This window comes from Lethenteron reissneri, chromosome 72 (genome assembly GCF_015708825.2).
Source record: "Lethenteron reissneri isolate LAM-NWPU_2019-01 chromosome 72, ASM1570882v1, whole genome shotgun sequence".
Taxonomy (NCBI): Eukaryota; Metazoa; Chordata; class Hyperoartia; order Petromyzontiformes; family Petromyzontidae; genus Lethenteron; species Lethenteron reissneri.
In genome coordinates this window covers 1,838,794-1,851,371 of record NC_083850.1, presented here as the reverse complement: position 1 = coordinate 1,851,371, position 12,578 = coordinate 1,838,794, and the positions used below count along the sequence as shown (strand labels likewise).

The 12,578-nt window shown below is 46.5% G+C and overlaps 2 protein-coding genes across 3 annotated transcripts in view; one reads left to right on the top strand and one right to left on the bottom strand.

Annotated features, from left to right (window-relative positions):
* LOC133361262 (uncharacterized) overlaps positions 1 to 6,453 on the top strand; it is a 48,939-nt gene extending 42,486 nt beyond the window's left edge. The window contains exon 9 of one of the 2 annotated variants that reach the window (XM_061580172.1): positions 3,912 to 6,453. The gene's annotated coding sequence lies outside the window, so the exon portion shown is untranslated. Of the gene's footprint in view, positions 1 to 5; positions 3,862 to 3,911 lie in introns of those variants that run through there. The other variant, XM_061580171.1, reaches the window with a different exon arrangement.
* LOC133361317 (zinc finger protein 91-like) overlaps positions 1 to 12,578 on the bottom strand; it is a gene marked incomplete at its 3' end in the record, with an annotated part of 1,159,662 nt that overhangs the window by 670,972 nt on the left and 476,112 nt on the right. The gene's annotated exons all lie outside the window — the stretch shown is intronic.

Below are 12,578 nucleotides of genomic sequence, written 5' to 3'. Positions count from 1 at the left end.
CACAGGCAGCCGGGGTAACAAAGAAGGCTTCGGTGATCTCCGTTACCCTGCTTTTGACACGACAGCACGAGTATATGTGTGGTGTATGTATCGTGTGTGTAAAGTGTAATCATGTTGTACGTATGTGTTATACATAGAATGTAGTGTATAGTAGTGTGTATGTTGTGTGTATTTTAAACTTTGACACCGAACGTAGCCAACCACGCTGATTGGAGGTGCGGGGAAGGAAAACAAACTATAACAACACCAACAAGCAGCAGCAGTTCTAAAGCAATGGATATAGACGATGATGGTTTAAAAATCGCCAAAAGGCGTACAGTTAAAAGACAACGCACTATCAGAGTAATGATCGCTCAGGGTAAGCATCTACATCACGAGGCCTCCTTTGCCAGGACCAAAATATAATAATAGTTTTTTCCCCTTTTTTCTGGCAACAAAACTGAAACCTTTTTACAAGGAATAAAAGAAAGCCGTCTCTGGTGTGGACCAATCAGTTTCAAGGACAATGCATCATATTATCAGAGTGTGTTTTTTGGTTAATGCAGACATGATTCATCGTAAAAAAAGTTTTCAGTTTTGTTGTCAGGAAAAAAGGGGAACAACCCTATTATTATTATTATCAAACTATTTTGTTTATTGTACCACTTGTACGGCCCCGCCGAGCTGCTGTGTAGTCGCTCTTGTTCACAAGCGACCCCCTGACCATCACAAATGACAGAGAGATGCAGACTACAATTATACAGCAGCTTCAATAGTCAGGGTCAGGATCGAACCCACGACCTCCTGTATACCAGGCGAGCTAGTTAACATCTCCTCGCCACCGTCGTGATGATGAAAGAGAGACAGAGAGACGCAGACTCCAAATATACAGCGGCAGCAGCCATCGTCAGGGTCAGGATCGATCCCACGACCTCCTGTATACCAGGCGAGCTAGATAACATCTCCTAGCCACCGTCGTGATGATGAAAGAGAGACAGAGTTAACATCTCGCCACTGCGGTGCCTTTTAATTATGGAGGGGAGGGGCTTAGTTCGACGCATAATCGTACAGGAGGATCTCATAATGCACTGCTTTGAAGCAAAAGCTACCGGACCATGAAAATGGTGGCGATGACGACGATGATGACCAGATGCCAAAAATTATCTGACTACGCAGGACGAATCCATGATAAAAGTGGTGCTCATTGCACACACAAAGTGCTCGCCACAACAACACCTCACCGCTGGCCTCGTTAAGGAGCATAAACGGCCATCACGCGAACTCTGGTGGCCATCATCGTGCGGCGCTTTCGGATGCGCTTCTGCGGCTGCCCGGAACGCCGTCTCCCCTTCCCATAGTAGGAAGCCGCAGGTGGCTATCCGGCACTTTTAAATTCAACGTCTTGATTGACAAACCCATTTCTTTAGAACTGCTGCTTGTTGTTGTTTAGTTTGTTGTCCTCTTCCCGCACCTACGATGAACACGGATGGTTATGTACGGTGCCAAAGAAGTTCACATGCATACACATAACATACAACATACATAATACAACACACACATATGTACAACATACATACAACATACATACAAACGCTGTTGGATCACAAGAAGAGTAGCGGTAGCAATGACGGTCTGGATAACCAATAAATAAGCAAATGCACGTCTGATTATATCACAACGTAAAGTAAAATTCTATTTAATCCAACAGAGGCGGCGGGCTAGGCATCTCTCCACATAATCAATACAGCCATATCTGACACATCCCATCAGCCGCATGAACGAGATGTGAATTCCCTCGCCTGGTGTGCAGGTGGTCGTGGGTTCGATTCAGACCCTAATGCCTGCTGTAGACTAACGCGTTTGTGTCTCTCCTCTCTCCCCGTGGTGGTCACTGCGTGGATTTGTCTCTGGGTCCTCCGGTTTTTCCCCTCCAAGTTTAGAATCAATGTCTCTACGTATTCACGCGATGATAAGCCACTTGGTTGAGCTAACTAAACAAATACTTTTTTTTTCTGTAAAAGATGTGGTTCCAGACATACAGTACCCTGGCGTCTACAAACTAAGTTGCCTCTGTGGTAGCAGTTACATTGGAGAAACCAAACGACATGTCTCGGACCGCATCCGTGAACATAAGGCAGACCTGAAACACGGTAGGACAAACACCTCAGCCGTGGCAGATCACTGTTACAATTCAGTGGGCTCACATGACATTGACTTCTCCAAGACAGAGGTTCTCTGCAAGCCATCTGGCTATCATGAGAGATTCGTTCATGAGGCGATCCACATATACAAACACAGAGACAATTTCAACCGAGAAGATGGATTCTGGCTTAGCAATCATTGGAAGGACGTAATAAACCATTTCGGATCTTAACTGATTGTGTTCACGTTTACGGTGACTTTCAGACCGCGTTCCACTCACTGGCATGGTGCAGTGTGCAGAGTAATGTATGGTGTCGTAATTGTATAGTAAACATATAGCAGTGTGATACACATTAGGGTGGGTAGAATAATACATAGTGTTATATTAAAATGGATAAGGCAGCAACTGCAGCAGCAGCAGCAAGTGCAGCAGCAGCAACTGCAGCAGCAGCAACTGCAGCAGCAGCAGCAACTGCAGCAGCAGCAGAAACTGCAGCAGCAGCAGCAACTGCAGCAGCAGCAACTGCAGTAGCAGCAATTGCAGCAGCAGCAGTAACTGCAGCTTCCTTTGATGCTGTTAATCCTGCATAATGCACATGCATATGCAGTACTAATCACATTCCTGCATTTCCCATAAATATGCTAAATTCCTTTGGATATGCAAATTCCTTTGTCAATGCGCCCAGCTTATATATATGCTCCAAGCTCGTGTGCTGTTTCATTCAGACTCTGTCGCCTCGACGGACCTGGTTTTCACCTGAGGACGGCTGCTTGCGTTGTGGCCGAAACGTCGTGAGAATTGTTTTATTATGTTTTATTTTTATTATTTTATTACTTCCCTTCTACTTGACTTTACCGAAAGAACCAAGAAGATGAATCCCTGCAGTCACGAAAGCTTTAAATCGAAATTTAAACAAATACTAAACTATTTTTTATTTAACCAGCTCATGCTCCACTGAGCTATTTAGCTCTTTTTCAGAAGTGAACCTGGCCATCACAAATTAGAGCAGTTCAACGAAGTGACTGATTATCGTCATCGTCGCGTGGCAATTTCCGCAGCAGCCAAATTTACTAGACGCGTGGTGACGTTGATTCTAAATGTGGAGGGGAAAAACCCGGAGGACACGGAAAAAAAACACGCAGTGGACACCACAGAGAGAGAGAGAGACGCAGACTCCAAATATACAACAGGCATTAGAGTCTGGATCGAATGCACGACCTCCTGCATACCAGGCGAGGGAGACAACACCTCCTAGCCACCGCGGCAACCCGCTGTTGCTGTAACGTGGATTTCAACCACTTGCTAAGCAATGCGTTGGCAATTCAAAAGGGAGCCATTTCGCTGAACTCCTAATGCTTTGACACCATACCAAAGATAAGCTATGTTATTAAACCTCTCGCAATTTCCCATGATATGCTATTAAGTTATTTTAATATACGTTTTCATGTTTGTGTTGTGATGTGTTTGGGCCGTGTCTGCGTAAACCAATCGGCTACAGTGAGAACCGGGCACACCACCTGGGGGTGATTTAGTCCCACGATAAGATATTTGCACTAACCATCACTGAAGGTCGAATAGGAGATAACCCTTATCTGCTATAGGCTCAGTGCAATATCGATCTTTTCTTATAGCTATGGTACATTTCACAATGCGACGATTTCCACAACGTGCCTGGCCTATTCGTTGTCCGTGCTTGTGTTGCTTGACGATTGACAAAATAAAAAATTGCCTCGGAGTCTTTTCGGAGTTGGGGATTCACTCAACTGAAACTATTTGTTTATGTCACCAGGTGTAAGGCCTCTCTGAGCCAGCGTGCAGCTCTCTCAGGAGCGACCCTGGCTATCAACCAAGAGGCTTATCATCACCATCATCGTGTGGGAATTCATCGCGGCAGCCAAATACTCTTGAATGCATGGATATACAGTATATATATTTTACAAGTGTAAGGCCTACAGAGCTGCAATGCAGCTCTCTTTCAGAAGCAACCTGGCCATCACGAATGATAGCTCAATGAAGTGGCTCATCATCATCACGTAGAAATTAATAGCGACAGGCAAATTCCTGCGAATGCGTGATGTTGATTCTAAATGTGCAGGGAAAACGAGAGGACCTGGAGACAAATGCACGCAGTGACCACCGCGGGGAGAGCGAGGCGCGCAGACTCCAAATATACAGCAGCAGGCGTCGTCAGGGTCGGGATCGAACCCATGTCTTCTGTATACCAGGCGAGGGAGGTAACATCTATCCACCGCGATGATGATGAGAGACGCAGACTCCATATATACTGCAGGCATTATCAGGTTCGGGATCGAACCCACGACCTCCTGCATACCAGGCAAGGGAGGTAACATCTCCCAGCCACCACGGCGTCCTAAACAGGAAGGGGCGGGGATACAATTCCGAATCTGTGTATAGAGAAGTGATTGCTTCAACCTTGAACCTGAAATGAAAGCAGACAATGAAACGAGTGTAGCGAACGGACGTGCGTGTTCATAATCCAAGGTGATTGGGTCAAATCGCGTACACGAACCCACCACCATCACTCGACACAGCCAATAAGTGAGGTTTGTCACGTGGAACAAAAGGTGCAAATTAGTGACTTCAGCAGCAGCACCACCGGAGAAACCCCACTAGTTGACGTTTACGAATCGAGTTAACGACCTGCATCGACGCTGGTTGGTTACAAACAGAACAAATCATCGGGGAAAGATAGGCAGGGGGCGAATAACCCATGCATCACTTTGAAAGCGGTGCAATCTTGATCGTGACAATGATTCTGGACTGAATTGGACTCGTAACTAAATTGGCACATTCAGTTTCACGTTACAAACCTCACTAATTGGCTGTGTCGGGTGGTGGTGGCGCTGGTGGGTTAACGACACCATTACATTTACGCCACCGACAACAAAACAGCCTTTTGTTACGAGCAATAAGGGTCGCGAAAGCCCTGTGACTGCGTGATAAACAGGCTCATGCGTAACGAGGTGGCCACGACTACAGGCTGAGCTCGCCAGTCCGAGAGAGCCTCCAGAGAGAGGGTTGGCCTCCTAAACGGTGGAAAATTCGATCGACTCTAAGTGCTTCAGCAGAGGAGTGTTTCATTACGCACTGTGCTGGGATATGGTGACGTGTGTGCGGTAGTGGAGTCGTTAGCACCCTGCGCTATGAACCTGGTGACCCAAATTCAATTCCCGCTCACATCTGAACCAGTCATGGGCCTCCCCTAAGTCGACTCAGTCTCAAATGAGTATATGGTGCGGTGTGTAATAAACATCGCCACGGGGGAGACAAATGCGTCCGGGCGTGGTGCTGGCCACCCACCCCCTCGTGTGCCGTGCCGGCCTTCATAGGTACGACTCGTTAACAGCACTTTTCCCTCCAGTCTATTAAGGCGATGCGGGAGATTTATCTTTGTGGTCTTAAACTCAATGCTGAACAGCTGGATGTACAATGGCGGTGATGTTAGCGCTCTGTAACGTGACGTCTTCATTGTGACTTGCTTACCTATCCTATGTCTCCCTGCTGGTGACATATGGTCAAACCACCCCCTATTACCAACGCGGTGTTGGGGATGGGGGTGTGCCCTTCACTTTCCGCAGTGAAGATTGACAAAGGGGCGCAGTCTGTCGTTTCAGGCGACGACTCTTCTGTAGAACAGTCGGGGAGGGTATGCAGAGAGATCATTGGACGTGTGTACGTTATATGTAGTATGTGTGTTGTATGTATCTACGCATGTTGAACAGTACTTGCCCCAGCGGTTTGTTAAGGCTACACGGGGCATCTTTGTCTTTGGCGGGGGAGATTTTTATTGTCTAACCGGTAATTGCGTGGGGGAAAAAAAAGGTCAATAGAAAAGCACTCCCGCTTTGTGCGTCACACGCAAAACAAAGAAAGCCATCGTCAGTTCCCACAGAACTGATTACTGCATTGTCATCGTCGAAATGCATTTTGAGCAAAAACAAGTAATATTAAAAAAACACTTTTTTTTAAACACGCTTTAATTAAATGTACCGTATACTAGTAATGGAAGAAATCCACGACTCCAGGAAGTGACCCCGAAGCTTGCCATAACGAAAGGGACTGTGGTCAATTACAGCCAACGTGAGTTGACCGTGGACAATTAGACCCAAGCCGAAGCATAACATATAAAAATGTTTTAAAATATATGCTTTTTATTTTTTTATGATAGAATATAGTATTGTCATCAGTATGACATATGTATACCAAGTTTGCAGTCTATACCACACTGGGAAGTGGGTAAAATTGAGTTACAAGATTTGAGGATACAACAACGACACGACAACAACAACAGAGTGAGTGTCATAATAAGTGATAAGTGCCAGACAGGAGCGCGGTCTGCCTCTCCCTCATCTTCATTCCGCACAGCTGCTGATGTGGATGCAGATAAACAGCCAGGCACGGACTGGCCAACGGGGTGAATGACCATTTAAATATTTGATGTGCCTATAATGTGTACGCGTCATTGCTTATTTACGCTCTCTCAGCTTGCCCTCAAGTTCCCAGAGATATCGGCAGCACCCAAAGGTTCTTCATCTCTGCTTTTGGAGTCAGCCCCAAATGGGACCTAAATGAGATCGCACGGCAACACCGCAATGCCAACACCACGACTCTATAATGCGTAGTGGTGGTAGTCGTAGCAGGTGGCTTTCGCGACAAACATTCACAATAGAGGTTTCTGTGCGTGTTAGATCACGTGAATATTAGATGCGTCGTTAAAACACTACACTACTATACATTACTACACACTACACGACTACACACTGTACTACTCTCTCTTAAACGCGTGGTGTTGTTGAGTCTAAACGTGGAGGGGTAAAACCGGATTACCCGCAAAATAATCCACGCAGTGGCCAGGGCGAGAGAGAGACGCAGACTCCAAATCTACAGCAGCAGCAGGCGTCGTCAGAGTCGGGATCGAACCCACGACCAGGCGAGGGAGTTAACATCTCCTAAATTGGACACAGACCTCTGGGACTCGTTCGCAAGTCCCTGTAATCCAACGCGAGCACCATCTGGACAAGGCGAAGATTTACAATGGCGAAGAACAGATGTTAAATTGTGCATCATAAACTACTGTTCTACAATAAAGGGCTGTATGTGCTGTTTACTCACTCACCCACTCACGGTCACGCACGCACACACCCACTCGCTCACCCACTCACTCATTCACCCACCCACTCACTCACGCGCTCACCCACATTCGCTCATCCACTCACTCACTCACGCACTCACCCACCCACTCACGCGCTCACCCACTCGCTCACCCACTCGCTCACACGCTCACCCACTCGCTCACCCACTCGCTCACCCACTCGCTCACCCACAAACTCAATCACCCACACACTCACCCACTCACGGTCACGCACGCACACACCCACTCGCTCACCCACTCACTCATTCACCCACCCACTCACTCATTCACCCACCCACTCACTCACACGCTCACCCACTCGCTCATCCACTCACCCACACACTCACCCACTCACTCACGCGCTCACCCACTCGCTCACCCACTCACACAATCACCCAAACACTCACCCACTCGCTCACCCACTCGCTCATCCACACGCTCATCCACTCGCTCACCCACTCACACAACCACCTACACACTCACCCACTCGCTCACCCACACACTAAATCACCCAACCACGCACCCACTCACTCACCCACTTACCAAATTACTCAACCACTCACGCAGTCACTCACCACACACTCACCACACACTCACCCACTCGCTCACCGACAAACTCACCCAATCACACAGTCACTCACCCACTCGCTCATCACACACACACCCAATCACCCACACACTCACCCACACACCCAATCACTCACCTAATCACTCACCAAATCTCTCACCCACTCAGTCACCCACCCACTCGCTTACCCACACACTCAATCACACACACACTTACCCACTCGCTCACCCACACACCCACTCACCAAATCACTCACACAGTCACCACCCACTCACCCACTCGCTCACCCACACAATCACCCACACACCCACTCTCCAAATCACTCACACAGTCACTCACCACACAGCCACTGTCACCGACACAATCACCCACTCACCCAATCGCCCACCCACACACTCACCCAATCAATCACCCACTCGCCCATATACTTACCCACTCGCTCACCCACACACTCAATCACCCACCCACACACCCACTCACCAAATCACTCGGTCACTCACCACACACCCACACTCTCAACGACACACTCACCCACACACCTACTCACTCACCCAATCACTCACCCACTCAGTCATTCACCCACTCACACAGTCACTCACCCACTCGCTCACCCACACACACACTCACCCACACACTCACCCACTCACTCACCAAATCACTCACACAGTCACTCACCCATACACCCACTCGGCTCACCGACACTCACCTACTCACTCACACACACTCACCCACTCACTCACACACCCACTCACCCAATCACTCAACGGACAAAGATCCCAACCCCATAGCTCCGCCCCTCACTCCCCAGAGCCCCGCCCTGCACACTCCTTGTAGCCTCGCCCATCAACACCCCATAGCCACGCCCCTCACTTCTCCAGAGCCACAACCCTCCAGAGCCCCGCCCCTCACATCCAACCCCAGCAGCAAGTTCAAGTTCATTTATACTGGTAGGAACGAAGTGGACCAGCCTACAATAGATTATATCGTCCGTCCGTCCGTGTAGCAACATCGCCCCCTACTGCAAACACTTGGCATGACCCTACAAAAACCTTTAGACTCTGTGACGCTTTCCTAGCTAAACAAGTGTAACATTCCCTTATAATTCCCTGAGATAGCTTTTAATTAAAACTTGTAAATTAAAATTTAACTCACAGCGGCCTAAAGCCTACAGCTAGGCCTAAAGCCTCGAACAACGCCTCAAACTCTCCCTTCGTATCGTTCCCCCGCGTGTGTGAAAGGGAGTTAATGTTTAACAATGTTACATTCCCTGATGCTTTTAAATAGAAACATTTAAATTTAAAGCTTTTACATAAATAATAAAAACAGTTAAATTAAAAATTAACTCACGGCGGCCTAAAGCCTACAGCTAGGCCTAAAGCCTAGACATAGGCCTCAAACTCTCCCTTCGTATCGTGCCCCCGCGTGTGTGAAAGGGAGTTAATGTTTAACAATGTTACATTCCCTGATGTTTTTAAATAGAAACATTTACATTTAAAGCTTTTACATAAATAATTAAAACATTTAAATGAACAATTAACTCACGGTGGCCTAAAGCCTACAGCTAGGCCTAAAGCCTAGACCTAGGCCTCAAACTCTTCCTTCGTATCGTTCCCCCGCGTGTGTGAAAGGGAGTTAATGTTTAACAATGTTACATTCCCTGATGTTTTTTAATAGAAACATTTAAATTTAAAGCTTTTACATTAAAAACAACTCCCTACCCCCCCCCCCCCCCCTCGTCGGCGGCTCTCCAGCCTAGAGCCAGGCCTGGGAATCTCTCCCCCGCTAGGGGTGTATTGGGCGGGGCTACAGCGGCAGGGGGCGGGGCTACGCGGGGCTGGGCGGGGCAATGGCGGCAGAGGGCGTGGGCACGAGGTGGAGGGCGGGGCTACGCGGGGTTGGGGCGGGGTTACGGTGGTAAGGGGCGGGGCAACGAGTTGGGGGCGGGGACACCGAGATGGGGCGGGGCCACGGGTGGCCGGGGCAGGGTTACGCGGGTGGAGGGTGGGGCCACGGGGCATCCACTTATTGGTGGCCATTTTTTGCCATTTTATTTTATTATAGCCATTCAATTGTTCATTCCTACCAGCCCACCCCGCAGGGTCCTGTTTAGGTATAGCCCTGTGAGCCATTCGGCTCTTGAATCTGGTGCAACCGCAACAAACAAAAAACAAAAACATCTTAAAGTGAATATGTGACTGAGTGCAAACAGAAAATACAAGAAAATACAGCAAAATATTGCAGAAAAAAACACCGTACACCAACGCTGTGTGCAAAAATCCCAGTGGAATGCAAGTCAAACAACAACAACCACAAGACAACTTAGATTAAGGCCATCAGTCTAACTATGTACTACAACAAACAAACATGGCTAAACCAATACACTTTTCAAAATCACCAAAATAAAGCCATGAAAGCAATGAAACAGTGATCATAGGAACTGTGATGGAATTTTCACAATAAATGGCATAAACAACATGTACTACCAAAATCCTGCAGCCATAGCTGGCTGCATGAGTCACTCCACAACAGCAGGAGCATCAATTGGAGTATTATAATGTTTCAATGCACCTTTAAGATCAGCACACTAAATCAAAACACAGGTCATACTCTGTAGCGATCATCCGGAGCGAAACATTTTATTTTAGGCCACTGAATAGCACTGGCAGCTAGGGGTGTTCAACTCCTCTAGAGCAGTTTTGAGTGAAGATCTCATAGGTAGTGACTCAAGTTTCAATTTATTGGCAACAGCATTCCAGACCCTGGGGGCATCAATAGCAAAGGCCCTCCCTCCAGTATATGTACGGCAATAGGGAATATGAAGCTGGTAAATGAGTGTAGACCTTAGGTCAAATTTATTCTTTGAAACAGAGAGGAGATATAGCAGGTAATCTGCGGATTTTTTGTAAGTACATCATGAATAAATAAGATCTGGTGCACAAGCCGTCGAATATTCAGAGATGTTAAGTTTGACCCAATGTAGAGATCACACTGGTGAGTCCTATATGGGCAGTTCAATGCAAATCTTAAGGCCGAGTGATACATTGAGTAAAGCTTCTTCAGTACAGTACTTGGAGCTGATTTATACACAATGTCACAGTAATCAAGTAGAGGCAGTATGGTAGCTTTTATCAATTCCAAACGGAACATAGGGGGGAAGCAGTGCTTGTGTCGATATAGAAAACCAATTTAAATTTGTCTTTTTCACAATATAATCAATGTGATCTTCAAATTTCGATTTAAAGCTTTCGTGACTGCAGGGATTCATCTTCTTGGTTCTTTCGGTAAAGTCACGTAAAAGGGAAGTAATAAAATAATAAAACATAATAAAATAATTCTCACGACGTTTCGGCCACAACACAAGCAGCCGTCCTCAGGTGGTGTTCCATTCTTCACCTGAGGACGGCTGCCTGCGTTGTGGCCGAAACGTCGTGAGAATTATTTTATTATGTTTTATTTTTATTATTTTATTACTTCCCTTCTACGTGAATTTACCGAAAGAACCAAGAAGATGTAATAGATTGTTGGCGGACAGGAAACTGCTAATTTGGTAGTTAAATAATTTTTTTTAAAAATGCATCAATGGGGACAAAATTGAGATAGGTCGGTAGTTATTTGGATCATCTTTAGGGCCCCTTTTGTGAAGTGGGCGAACATAGGAATGTTTCCATTCTCGGGGAACTGATGCTTCTTTGATAGGATGAAAATATGGGCTATAGGTTTGTATATTAGGTGACGAACAGTTAGTAGAGCAAAGACGGGAATACTATCTGCTCCGGTAGAGGAGGACCCTTTGAGGTAGCACAGTTGTTTCAGAACATTACTTTCGTGGATTGGCTGAAAACTAAATTCGCTTAATGTTTGGATAGGAGTGTAGGAATTTGCATGAGCAGGGGTGACTCCCAATACATTATCAAATAGGGTACCAGCTTCAGAAAAATGAAGGTTAAAATTGTCAACAATTTTTTGAGGATCTGAAAAATATTCCCCATTTCGGTTAAGCTCAGCAGGCAGATTATCTGTTTTGGATGCCTTTTCGATACATTTGATTGTTTACCAGAAAATCCTGGCATTTCCATGTGATTCAAGGAGAGTGAAAGAAAAGTAGTCATTTTTTGCATGCCGTATTTTTTTGACGCATCTATTCCTTAAAATTCTGGCGCTGTGCCAGGCTAGGTGCACGAGGAGAGAAGGTTATTGAACTTCAAGTTATTCAAGTTCATTTATTAGGTTTCGCCCTGTGAGCCATTCGGCTCTTGAATCGGGTGCAACCGCAACAAAAATAATGAACGAAAAAACATCTTAAAGTTAATATGTGACTGAGTGCAAACAGAAAATCCAAGAAAAGACAGCAAAATATTGCAGAAAAATCACCGTACACCAACGCTGTGTGCAAAAATCCCAGTGGGATGCAAGTCAAAAAACCAACAACAACCACAAGACAACTTAGATTAAGGCCATCAGTCTAACTATGTACCACAACAAACAAACATGGCTAAACCAATACAGGTCACGGGATAGACCAGCAGGTGCCATGGGTCTTCCTGCTCCCGTGCCAGGCTCGGCGCACCATCAACCACGTCCATCTTGTGACTGTCTTGACGTCTTAGTTGGTGACGTCATCCACCCTGGTCCCTCGACGAAATGACGTCACGGGAGCGACCGAAGCGTTGAACGGAAGTGACGCAATTTATTTATATATATATATTAGCTTTTAAAATATATACTTGTTATCCCAT